Source organism: Engraulis encrasicolus, chromosome 24 (assembly GCF_034702125.1).
Source record: "Engraulis encrasicolus isolate BLACKSEA-1 chromosome 24, IST_EnEncr_1.0, whole genome shotgun sequence".
Classification (NCBI taxonomy): Eukaryota; Metazoa; Chordata; class Actinopteri; order Clupeiformes; family Engraulidae; genus Engraulis; species Engraulis encrasicolus.
Window position 1 is genome coordinate 4635201 of NC_085880.1, and position 12866 is coordinate 4648066.

At 53.1% G+C, this 12866-nt stretch overlaps 1 protein-coding gene and 1 pseudogene across 1 annotated transcript in view; one reads left to right on the forward strand and one right to left on the reverse strand.

Annotated features, from left to right (window-relative positions):
* LOC134441312 (uncharacterized) overlaps window positions 1-12866 on the forward strand; it is a 139271-nt gene that overhangs the window by 59134 nt on the left and 67271 nt on the right. The window lies entirely within an intron of this gene.
* On the reverse strand, window positions 3626-7863 carry LOC134441246 (uncharacterized; annotated as a pseudogene).

A 12866-nucleotide genomic window follows, 5' to 3' on the forward strand; every position in this document is an offset into this window, starting at 1 on the left:
TGAATAGTGATTAATTTTTTATCACACTTAAATTTGCGGTGTAATTAATCTATCTAACGCGCTAAATTTGCAGCCCTTGCCTCCAAGCTAGCAGATTTGAATAGGAGAATAAATTACCTGGACAATTAAGCTTAGATTCATGTTAGTGTTGCACCGATACCGATACCAGTATCGTTGGATCGGTAGATCGGCACTAAAATGGTGGAATCGGTATCGGCGAGTACCAACAAATAGGGCACCGATACCATTTCCAGAAGCTTGTATGACACTTAAGCAGCCTTGAAATTAGTTACTTCATAGAGGTAGTTTTGCTGGATTCACTTTGTCCTTTTCTTGTTTCACAAAGGTAGGCAGCAGCCTGACAAAAGCCATGCAATGATTTTACATCCAAGTAATATGCACTACAGCCCTTCATATATATATTTCAAATAGGTTGGTATCGGTATCGGCCGATACTGCACAGTCAGGTATTGGGTATCGGTATCGGGGCCAAAAAGTTGTATCGGTGCAACACTAATTCATGTTAGCAAGACTGATGGAATTGACCTCTGTCTAAAAAATAGCACTGTTTAGCAACTTGAACTCGGAATTGGGGTTAATGTTGTTGATGAAAGTCCACTGGTAGGGCAGTAGATTTGGAGCATATTTTTAAGGTACAGGGGTCCTTAGTCATGAAGACGTTTAAAAAAAAGAAATAAGACTTAAAATCAATTCTGAAAGACACTGGTAACCAGTGTAGGGACCTTAGTACCGGGGTGATCTCTTTTCTTTGTGATAGTAACCTGGGGACCATTCCATCATTGGCGCTGAATTCAGCGGCGTTTACACGCAAAAGCCGAGTTTCAATTAACGGCGGCTTCTGACACGTTCCACCACTGAAGATAAGCTGCGCCTTGGCTAGTTTCACTTCAGCCGCGCTCATCAGAGCTGGCGTTGCGCTCGTGCACGGTGTACAGGGGAAGTCCATATCAACGATTGTCGAAAATGCGATCATGTTGTAGACTGGGGCATGCCTTGTCAAATCAAGTCTTTATCAGACATATGATGCGAGCATTTGTAGGTGAGCGGTAACGTAACCGCACTCCAATAGAGAGGCCCGTGTTCAATCCCCACCGTGCGCAATTGTGACCAAGAGGGGGGGGGGGCGCGCTCAAGGCCCACTAAACCCGTTCTGCACCAGGGAACACAACACACCACACAACACGCCAAGACAAGGGATAAAATTAAGAACAAATTTATACTAAAGGGAAAAGGGGGAAACTCTATCGTCAGGGCCCTGGAAGGTGGAGACCGGGGGGGGGAGCTGAGAGTCACTGGGGCGGCAGCGAGGGTGGCTCGCCAGGCGGGGGTCTCGTCAGTGGCAGGACAGCGTCGGGGGTAGCAGCGGGCACGGCTCGTCCAGCGGGGACCTCGTCGGTGGCTGGACAGCGTTGGGGGATAGTGGAGGACACGGCTCGTCGGGCGGGGACCTCGTCAGTGGCCGGACAGCGTTGGGGTCGCGGCGGCACGGCTCGTCCGGCGGGGACCTCGTCAGTGGCTGGGCAGCGTGGGCGTAGTGGCGGCGCGGCTCGTCCGGTGGGGACCTCGTCAGTGGCTGGGCAGCGTGGACGTAGTGGCGGCGCGGCTCGTCCGGTGGGGACCCCGTCAGTGGCTGGACAGCGTTGGCGTAGTGGCGGCGCGGCTCGTCCGGCGGGGACCTCTTCAGCGGATGGACGGCGTTGGGCAGCGGCGGCGCGGCTCGTCCGGTGGGGGGGCCTCGTCAGTGGCTGGACAGCGTTGGCGTGGTGGCGGGCACACTCTTCCGGCGGGGACCTCGTCAGTGGATGGACAGCGGCGGCACGGCTCGTCCGGTGGTGGGGGAGGGCTCGTCAGTGGCTGGACAGCGTTGGGTCAGCGTAGGACACAGTCGAACTAGTAAACAGGAGCAGGCTAGTTATCAGTAGTCCGGGCATAGCACTCAAGGGCCCGGGGGGGGATAGCGGCTGGCGCACCTGGGGCTGCTGTTAAGTGAAGGGAAGCACCACAGCAGATCACACTGGTGAGATTTACAAAGGTTGTCCTGACAAACAATTCAAGGCACAGCAAGCTCAGGGCAATAGGGTTCAAAAACAAAGCAGCCCAATTATCATGCAAACAGGTAGCCAGCACAACTGAAGGGTATACTGATAATAGTGCTCGAAAAAGGGGACACTTAGCGTTGCTGTCGTCGTTGCTCCTCCCTCCCGCCAGCCGAACTGCAACCGCCCGAAGGTCTCGTCTTGTCCGAGGGCTCGGCAGGGGCAGCTTCGGTGACGGTCCGAGAGAAAGGCTACTGGAGGCTGTATTCGGTGCAAAAATACACAACACTACAATCCGTGACAAACTCAAACTCTCAGCACTGCAATCCGTGAAACTCAACTCGTATGCACAGTTCGGATGAACACAATAGGTGAAAGATGCACGAATACCAGCCCCAGCAGCCAACTACCACTCGGCTAGCACCGAAGCTAACAGTTGGTAGCGACACATCAACAACACAGCTCCAGGGGTAGTCTACTTAGCTGTCGATATTCTCCCACTTCTCCTTCGTGAGGCCCGGTTTCTTGTGTCCGTTGTCCGTCTCGGCAGTCTTCTCCGGTCGTCCGTCCTCTCTGCAAGCACAGCCCGTGTGGTGTCCGGCTCCCCGGTCGTCTGTCGAACAAGACGCCTCTCCAGCATATATAATGCTCCCCCTCTCAAACACACCAATCGTTGGAGCGAATTTTCTCCCCCTGTCCAGCTGGGCTGCATTGGGACAATAATGAATTAACAGGGCACAATTATAAACCATTAGCCTTGCTAGGCTGGCTGCCGTGTTTACATTTTGGGACAGTGAGCCGCCATCTTTGTTCCGGATGGCTACACCGAAACCGCTCCCTAAAGGAAAACGGGGAGCACATATTAGTTCCGCCCCATTGTGTGTAGTCACCGCGGTGACACCCTCCCCCTCTTTTCAGGTCCTAGTCCCTTAGGACCTATCAGGAGATACCCAGGAGCCATACCTGTCGGGTGGTCTTCCTTGCGTCTCCCTTTGAGAGCGTCTCGGTTCCGCTGGGGCATCTTCATCTACCAAAGGGGCTGGGGCACCGGGGGCTAAAGCCCATCCCAGGAGGGGTGCAGGGGGTGCCGCCGGCGCCTCTGGTACTTCGGGGACTGGGGGCCGCACTTGTGGGTAGTTGGGGCAGGGTCGGAGTAGGTTACGGTGGAGCACTCGGTCAGGACCAGCCCGGCCCTCGGGCCTCACTGTGTACACCGGACTGTCAGGTCGGGGGCAGCCGACCACCACGTAAGGCTGGGATTCCCAGCGGTCACACAGCTTCCCCCGTCCGCGGCGCTGGTGGTCCCGAATCAAGACCCGCTCCCCCGGTAGCAGGGGTGCATCCTGGGCAGTACGGTCATACAACCTTTTGTTCTTTGCTGCGGCAGCACCTAAGTGCTCCGTGACCTTCTCGTAAGCATACAGCAGGCGTTGATGGTGACGACTCACCCAGTCAGTTGTACTCTGGCCCTCTTCGGTCTGGGTGGTCCCGAGAAGCAGGTCTGTGTGTAGTCGGACATGCCTCCCGAACATCAGGAATGATGGAGCATAGCCGGTGCTGCTGTGCACGCTGTTGTTGTAGGCCTGCACTAGGGAGGGGAGGTACTCTGCCCAGCGTTCTTGTTGCTCTACCTCCAAAGTCCCCAGCAGGCTCAGCAGCGTTTGGTTAAAACGCTCGCATCCACCGTTACCTTGAGGATGGTATGGGGTGGTTCGGGTCTTCCGACACCCGTAGAGCTGGCACAGCTCCTGCATGACCTTGGCTTCAAAATTGGGACCCTGGTCCGAATGTCTATGGGCAGCCAAATGGTTAGAACACTCCACAGTGCTCTGGCGGTGGTGACAGCGGTTTGGTCGAGGGTGGGAATCGCCCAGGCAAACTTGGTGAAGAGGTCGGTGACTACTAAGATGTTCTGGTACCTGTCAGTTGGGCGGCTCAGGGTCAAGAAGTCGGTGGCCATGATGTGCAGGGGAGCTTTGGGCACCAGGGGGACCAATGGGGCCCGCGCATCCGGCCTCCCTTTGCGGAGGGTGCAGCGGGGGCAGCGTTTGGTGAAGGCACCCACAGACTCCGCCATCCCAAGCCAGAAGAAATTCCTTCTTACCAAGGACAGAGTTTTCTCTTGGCCCTGGTGGCCCAAGTCGGTGTGGTAGGCCTCCAGCAGGGGCTGTGCCTGGTTCCGGGGTACCACTACCTGCTTCACGACCTCCTGGGTCCCCGGGTCTCGTCTGTCCCGGCACAACACCCCTTCTCGCAGGCTTAGCCGACGCCAATGGCTCAGTAGCTGCCGCACGTCCTGTGTCTGTGCTTGTCTCTCTGGGGCTGGAGGCAACCTCTCGCGCTGCACGTAGCCGCGGACCACCCGCAGATTGGGATCAGCTGTCTGCAGCTCTCGCCACCGTCGTGGGTCCCAGCCCCAGCTGGCGGGTGTTGTGGCTCTGCTCGTCCCCGGCGCTTCGATGACTCCAACCATCAGACCCTCTTCCAGTGGGGAGTCAGTGGGTATGTGCCTGTCTGCAGCAACCCCTCCTGAGTCTTCTGGCCTGGAAAGCACATCTGCATTAGTATGTTGTCTGCCTGGCCGGTAGCGAATCTGATAGTTGAAATTAGCCAACTGGGCTACCCATCGCTGCTCCACCGCCCCTAGTCTGGCCGTTTGGAGGTGGACAAGGGGGTTATTATCCGTCACCACAGTCACCTGTGCGCCCCACAGGTAATCTTTAAATTTTTCGCTCAGTGCCCATTTCAGCGCTAAGAGCTCCAGCTTAAAAGAGCTGTAGTTGGCGTCGTTCTTCTCAGCGGGGTGTAGGCTTCTGCTGGCGTACGCGATAACCCTCTCAGCCCCTTGCTGTTCCTGGGCCAGCACCGCGCCCAGTCCTGCATTACTGGCGTCTGCATATAAAATAAAAGGCAGAGAGAAGTCTGCATACGCCAGGATGGGGGCCTGCAGCAATTCAGCCTTCAGTCGCTGGAAAGCAGAGTCGCAGTCGGGGCTCCAGGCTACAGACGGAGACCCCCTGCCGCGGGGCCGTCCAGCATCCCCCAGAAGTGCATTCAGCGGCTTGGCGATTTTTGAAAAGTCCTTAATGAAGCGCCGGTAGTACCCCACAAACCCCAAAAAGGAGCGCACCTGACGGACGGTCCTTGGGGTCTGCCACTCTCGCACCGCGGACACCTTGTCTGGGTCTGGGGAGACCCCCTGGTGGCTAACTCTGTGGCCCAAGAACTTAACCTCTTGGCGGAGGAGCTGGCACTTCTCTGGCCGCAATTTTAGGCCATATCTCTCCATCGCCTGGAAGACCCCCTCAAGGTGGCGCAGGTGGGTGGAGAAACCTGGGGAGAACACTATGATGTCGTCCAGATACACAAGTGTGGACCACCATTTGCCCGCTGAGGCACCGCTGCATCAACCTCTGGAACATGGCCGGTGCGTTGCAGAGGCCAAAAGGCATTCTGTCCCACTCGAAGAGCCCAAAGGGTGTCGTAAAGGCCGTTTTCTCCCTGTCTGGCTCCTCCACCCGTACCTGCCAATAGCCGCTAGCCAGGTCCAGGGTGGAGTACCAGGCCGCCTGGGACAGGGTGGTGAGCGAGTCTTCGATCCGGGGCAGGGGGAAGGCATCCTTCTTAGTCACGCTGTTGAGCCTGCGGTAGTCTACGCAGAACCTCCAACTGCCATTTTTCTTTTGGACCAGGACGATTGGGGCAGCCCAGGGGCTGCTGCTCTCCCTGATAATGCCTCCCTCCAACATGCCCTTGAGCAGGGTACGAACCTCCTGGTAGAGCGTGGGCGGCACCGGACGGTACCTTTCGCGGCTGGGGGCTGCATCACCGGTGGGGATTCGATGTTTCACTGCATCGGTGCACCCATAATCCTCATCGTGGGTGGAGAAGACATGCTGCCACCGGATGAGCAGCTGTTGGAGTTGTCGTTGTTGTTGTTCTTCCAGCCCTTCTCCTTGCAGTGATGCACAGCGCAAGTGTTCAGGTGGGTCCCCAGTTACTGTCTCCGCCCCTTGGGCGACCTGTGCGACACCTACTTCGACCACCCCAGGCTCCACCCGAGTAAAGCAGACATCACTGCCTTCTATCACTTGCGGTGGGGTTACAGTGGTGACTCTTGCCAGCCTTTGGTGACGGTATAGGTGGACTGGGTAGGGCTTGGTGTTCCTCACTCGTACTGGAACTCTACCTCGGTGGTTGGTGGCGATAGAACGGGCAACCTCCACCCCTTGGCCATCCAGATGGGGCTCCACTACGACCCACCTCGTTGACCCAGGGGGTCGTGTTGGCACTCTAGCCCAGACCAGGGCTTCGCTGTTGGCAGGGATGGTTAAAGCGTAGCGGCAGGCCACCCGGGCAGTGTCCTCCCGCTCCTGTTGAACCTGTGCATGGCTGATATGGCGGCAGTCTGCGAGGATGTGGTCCCACCCCGGGGTTGGCTTAGCAGGGTGCGGAGAAACAGGGCCCCTCTTGAATAATTCTTCCCAGCAGGCGGAGATGACATTCATGCCTAGAAGCGCTCGATGTTGGCCGAGGCAGTGATCTTTGACGACCACGATCCCTTTAGCTGGTACCGCGACCCCTTGCACGTGGAAATTAGCGACCACATAGCCGATGTAGGGGATAGGGAGGCCATTGGCGCCTCGTAGGGTCAGCCAGGATGCCCCAGTTGACTGCAACGGTTGGTCGTCAAAGATTTCTTTGCACAGGGTTTCCGAAAAGAGGGTCACCTGGGATCCAGTATCTACTAGGCAGTGGACTTCCTTGCCATCAACTTGGATTCGGACGACGGGGCATTGTCCAATCAGGGCATCCCGGTTGCTGGGTGAGGGGTCGCTTGAAGGGGCCCCGGCCACTTGACCCACAGTGGCCAGTAAAGCTAAAAATCCGGCTGAGAGGGGCGTCGGGCTGTGCAGTCCCGGCTCATGTGTCCTACTGCTCCACAGCGGTTGCAGACTGGCCGGCCTTCTTCATCCCACTGGAATCGGGGGCCGTTCGGTCGGGTTGGTCTTCGCTCCTTGGTTCCTTCCGAGTAAGACCTTCCTCTGGGCGGGGGCAAGAGACTGGGACGGTTACGGCACATCTCCTCCAGCAGGGTCTTGGACAATTCTGCCATCTGCTCCTTAACATCTTTCATGATCTCCATGTGTAGTTCGCGTTTCCAGTCGGATGCAGCAGGGGGGGCAGGAGCACAGGTGCTGCTTGCGGCCACACTCGCAGGCGGTTCGTCAGTCTCCTGTTGGTCCAACTCCAATTCCAGCGCTTCCTTCCGGAGGTCTTCATAGGTCAGTGTGGCAGTGCGGCGAAGCTGGCTTTTCAGACACTGCCGTATGGGACCATCCCGAAGCCCCAAGAGAAACTGATCCCTCATCAGTGTGTCTTCCTCTCCCAAGCCGTGGTCTTCCCGGTTCTTCAGGCGGGCCAGCAATTCTCGCAGTTGAAGTGCAAAAGCGCGGATGGATTGTCTGGGGGCCTGTCTACAATTAAAGAATTGGGCCCTTAGAGTAGCCGTAGGGGTTTTGTCCCCATAGAGCTCCTTTAAGTAATCGAGGACAGCTTTGGAGGTGTTGCGCTTAGCTTCAGCTGCTGCAAGCACTTCTCTCCTGGCTTCTCCTTCCAAAGAGCCAAGTAGAAACTGTAGCCTCTGTGGTTCTGTCAGGCCCTGTAGGTCGGCAAGATACTTGGTCTGTGCCGTCCAATCTTTCAGGCTGACATCGGAATTTGGGCCACGGAACTTCGGGCCCCAGGGGGCTCCGACAAAAACTGGCATAACTTGGGGACGGGGTTCTGGGGCGGGATCGGGCATGTTGGGAGGTGGAAGTGTTCAGACCTAGTGCAGAAATCCTGCCGACTACGCCAGTTGTGACCAAGAGGGGGGGGGGCGCTCAAGGCCCACTAAACCCGTTCTGCACCAGGGAACACAACACACCACACAACACGCCAAGACAAGGGATAAAGTTAAGAACAAATTTATTGGGGGATAAAAGTTATACTAAAGGGAAAAGGGGGAAACTCTATCGTCAGGGCCCTGGAAGGTGGAGACCGGGGGGGGGAGCTGAGAGTCACTGGGGCGGCAGCGAGGGTGGCTCGCCAGGCGGGGGTCTCGTCAGTGGCAGGACAGCGTCGGGGGTAGCAGCGGGCACGGCTCGTCCAGCGGGGACCTCGTCGGTGGCTGGACAGCGTTGGGGGATAGTGGAGGACACGGCTCGTCGGGCGGGGACCTCGTCAGTGGCCGGACAGCGTTGGGGTCGCGGCGGCACGGCTCGTCCGGCGGGGACCTCGTCAGTGGCTGGGCAGCGTGGGCGTAGTGGCGGCGCGGCTCGTCCGGTGGGGACCTCGTCAGTGGCTGGGCAGCGTGGACGTAGTGGCGGCGCGGCTCGTCCGGTGGGGACCCCGTCAGTGGCTGGACAGCGTTGGCGTAGTGGCGGCACGGCTCGTCCGGCGGGGACCTCGTCAGTGGATGGACGGCGTTGGGCAGCGGCGGCGCGGCTCGTCCGGTGGGGGGGCCTCGTCAGTGGCTGGACAGCGTTGGCGTGGTGGCGAGCACACTCTTCCGGCGGGGACCTCGTCAGGAGATGGACAGCGGCGGCACGGCTCGTCCGGTGGTGGGGGAGGGCTCGTCAGTGGCTGGACAGCGTTGGGTCAGCGTAGGACACAGTCGAACTAGTAAACAGGAGCAGGCTAGTCATCAGTAGTCCGGGCATGGAACTCAAGGGGGATAGCGGCTGGCGCACCTGGGGCTGCTGTTAAGTGAAGGGAAGCACCACGGCAGATCACACTGGTGAGATTTACAAAGGTTGTCCTGACAAACAATTCAAGGCACAGCAAGCTCAGGGCAATAGGGTTCAAAAACAAAGCAGCCCAATTATCATGCAAACAGGTAGCCAGCACAACTGAAGGGTATACTGATAATAGTGCTCGAAAAAGGGGACACTTAGCGTTGCTGTCGTCGTTGCTCCTCCCTCCCGCCAGCCGAACTGCAACCGCCCGAAGGTCTCGTCTTGTCCGAGGGCTCGGCAGGGGCAGCTTCGGTGACGGTCCGAGAGAAAGGCTACTGGAGGCTGTATTCGGTGCAAAAATACACAACACTGCAATCCGTGACAAACTCAAACTCTCAGCACTGCAATCCGTGAAACTCAACTCGTATGCATAGTTCGGATGAACACAATAGGTGAAAGATGCACGAATACCAGCCCCAGCAGCCAACTACCACTCGGCTAGCACCGAAGCTAACAGTTGGTAGCGACACATCAACAACACAGCTCCAGGGGTAGTCTACTTAGCTGTCGATATTCTCCCACTTCTCCTTCGTGAGGCCCGGTTTCTTGTGTCCGTTGTCCGTCTCGGCAGTCTTCTCCGGTCGTCCGTCCTCTCTGCAAGCACAGCCCGTGTGGTGTCCGGCTCCCCGGTCGTCTGTCGAACAAGACGCCTCTCCAGCATATATAATGCTCCCCCTCTCAAACACACCAATCGTTGGAGCGAATTTTCTCCCCCTGTCCAGCTGGGCTGCATTGGGACAATAATGAATTAACAGGGCACAATTATAAACCATTAGCCTTGCTAGGCTGGCTGCCGTGTTTACATTTTGGGACAGTGAGCCGCCATCTTTGTTCCGGATGGCTGCACCGAAACCGCTCCCTAAAGGAAACGGGGAGCACATATTAGTTCCGCCCCATGGTGTGTAGTCACCCCGGTGACACAATGACAGATCATAACTCATTCATCAAAGGGAGAGTCTCGTCCAAACCTTGAATGCCACCACTTCAATGCGTAAAAAAATAAAATGCTTGTATCATCTAAGGTGTTTTAATTTTATCTTTCAGAAGAATTTGTTTTCTGATTAAATAAAGCCAAAAAGTTAGGCAGAGATCATTTATTGAATCATTGCAATGCAAACTCAAGCGTCGGCGTCTGCAAGGTGGTTGTGAAGACGTTTTTTTATTGCCTACACGTGCCTGTAAAATGTTAAGGTCTAGGCCTACATTTAACTGTAGGCCTATTGCTTGATAGCAAATGAAGGCAGCCACAAAGCGACATCAAAGGAGAGAATAGGCAAAAATAGCCAATGTTTTGAAGTTTCCATAACCTGTCGCCATACAAGACTTGAACCCGAGGCGACAACATATTAAGCAGCGCACCTGTCCGCTGGGCCACTCATGTGGAAGGAATTGTTCAGCATCATAGTAGTAAATCAACACTATAAAAGTTTTAAAAAATGTGCTAATTATCGGAAATCCCCCGAAATGAAAGACAATGGTAACTATTTTTTTTGCAACACTGATTCATTTAGCCTGGTGTTTAACCTGGGAGCTACCAGGTTAGGGGTCTTACACACCAAGGCGGTAAAGCGTCGCGGAACGGCCGTGTTTTTTACCGGCGTCGGTGAAAATACATTGAAACCTATCTGTCCTTACACACCAACCGGCGGTAGTCGGGCGTCAGCGGCGCGGGAGCCGGCTCCGCGCCGCGCTGCATTTGGAAAATAGAACTCGAGCGTATTTTTCACGCCGGCGACCGGCGGTGTCTCATTCAAATGAATGGCAAAGTAGCACGCTAGCTTTAGCTGTGGGGAGGGTTTTGAACAGGACTGGCCGCGCACGCCGACGCTGTCAGTGTGAAAGGCAGAGAAAAACACGCCGGTCAAAACTAAGCAGAAAGACTGCGTTCGTCCCGTGCCGGTTCCGTTCCGCCTTGGTATGTTTTGGCCCTTAGAGTTGGAGCATAAATTACCGTGGCAACTCAGCTGAGTTTCAGGTTAGCAAGGCTGATAGAACGGATCTCTGTCTAAAAATAGCGTAGTTGAGTTGACTTGAGCTCGGATTTGGGGTTACCGCCGTTGATGGAATGGTCCCCTGGCAGCAGCATTTTGAATGATTTGGTGGTGTTTCATTGTTTTCTTTTTCATGGAAGCCGGTGACGAGTCCGTTGCAATAGTCAACCCTACTGTGTAAACCTTTTGTGTCCAGCTGAGCAGCAAGCTTAGTTCTCGGATCCTCCGTTTTCTCAGTGTTCAATTGAAAAAAAAAGGGCCGTTCAGTTGTTGATATGCTGACAACTTTTAACAGTTTTAGAATGATTTGTCAAAAGTTATTTAAAATATGCCACAAAGGGTTAAGAATTTGTCAGTTTCTATACAGCAAGATGACATAAAATTAAATTCTGAAATAATCCCAATGTAATTTGTTTTAAGCGATAGAATTATATTAAGTACTGTAACTATTTTGACGAGCACACTTTTGTTTTGTGTAGTTAAGAGTAAATACACAATATTGCATCTTTTATTGCCATTGTACTATTTGACCTTTTCAGGGGCAACCAGACGTTCATTTTGTAAAAAAAAAAAATTAAAAAAATGTGAAAACCTTTTTGACATAGCATGAAACACAGAGAAATACAAAATGCACATTTAGAAAACGATGGAAATGTTTAGAAAAATGTTTTGAAACATTTTATAATTTCTCATTGTGCAAATCAATATTTGTCACTGACCTTTCTGTCAACGCTTTAAGAGGTAGATCTTGCTTGCCATCTCAGAGGTTAAGGAACAAAAGGGTTGGTAATCACTGGTCTAGAAGCTGTAAGATCTTCCAGAAACTGTGGACTTAAGATCAGTACAATCATGCTCGGGAGACTAGGGTGTCTCATCATTGTGCCATTTGCAAACTCGAGGAAGAGGTTGTGTTCTTTAAGTATACAAACCCCAACTCCGATGAAGTTGGGACGTTTGGTAAACAATGAATAAAATCAAAATGCTATCATTTTCAAAACATTCAATCTATTCATTAGATGGAGAATAGTGAAAAGACAACATATTAAGTGTTAAAACCGAGAAAAAATATTGTTTTGGGGGACATATGTACTCATTTCTAATTTGATAAATCCAACACGTCTCAAAAGAGTTGGGACGGGGATCAGTGAAATTTAGTAAACATCCAAATAAGATAAAACAACAAAGAAGAACATTTCAAAATGAATTGTACTGACGGACAATATACGTGTCCAGGTATAAGATCATCACAGAGAGGCTGAGTCACTCAGAATTAAAGATGCAAAGGGAATAATTACCATAGTTATTACATACATTTTTGAATTCCCTTTGATTTACCACGATTGAGTGTATATAAGACATATTTTTGTTAATAAAATCATTGTATAGGTTCATGACATCATGAAATATATATTGGCTGTAGTCTCACTCTAATTCCTGGAGTGCTAGAGCTATTGAAAATTGACCATATTAAGAATGCTTAATGCGTGCAAATGATACAGGGGTGTAACATTCTCCTAAGCACCTGAGCTCACTTGAAATAGACCCAGAAGACATGGGAAACTGTCCTTTGCTTACAGAAGTCAGTAGAAGTTGTAGAAGTCCATTCTTTTTGATAATAGAGCATGGCACATCCTGTGCTACAGTGAAAATGGACCATCCAACTTGTGTTAGTGCTAGCTTCAAAAGTCAGCCTCCATGATGGCATGCGGGTGCAGTAGTGCATTGGTTAAGATGTTCTCACTCCTCTGTACAGTTAAATACAGTGCTGAATGGTATAAATGGGTTTTAAACAGCATGAAAAGCCACTCATGCATTATATTTTGAAGGGAGATCTTCGATTACTGCCACATAGTAAGGTCAAATTGCATTCTCTACTATGTTTTAACAGTTTGGCTCCATCATAAGGACCAGCAGGTGATAAAATGGTGGGTTTTTGGTCAAGACCTGTCACACTGTAAGCACTACAGAAAGGAAAACATTGCAAAACATGACAAGGAATACACCCACCATTTAAGCTGGTGAAATCATGTCCAAGATAG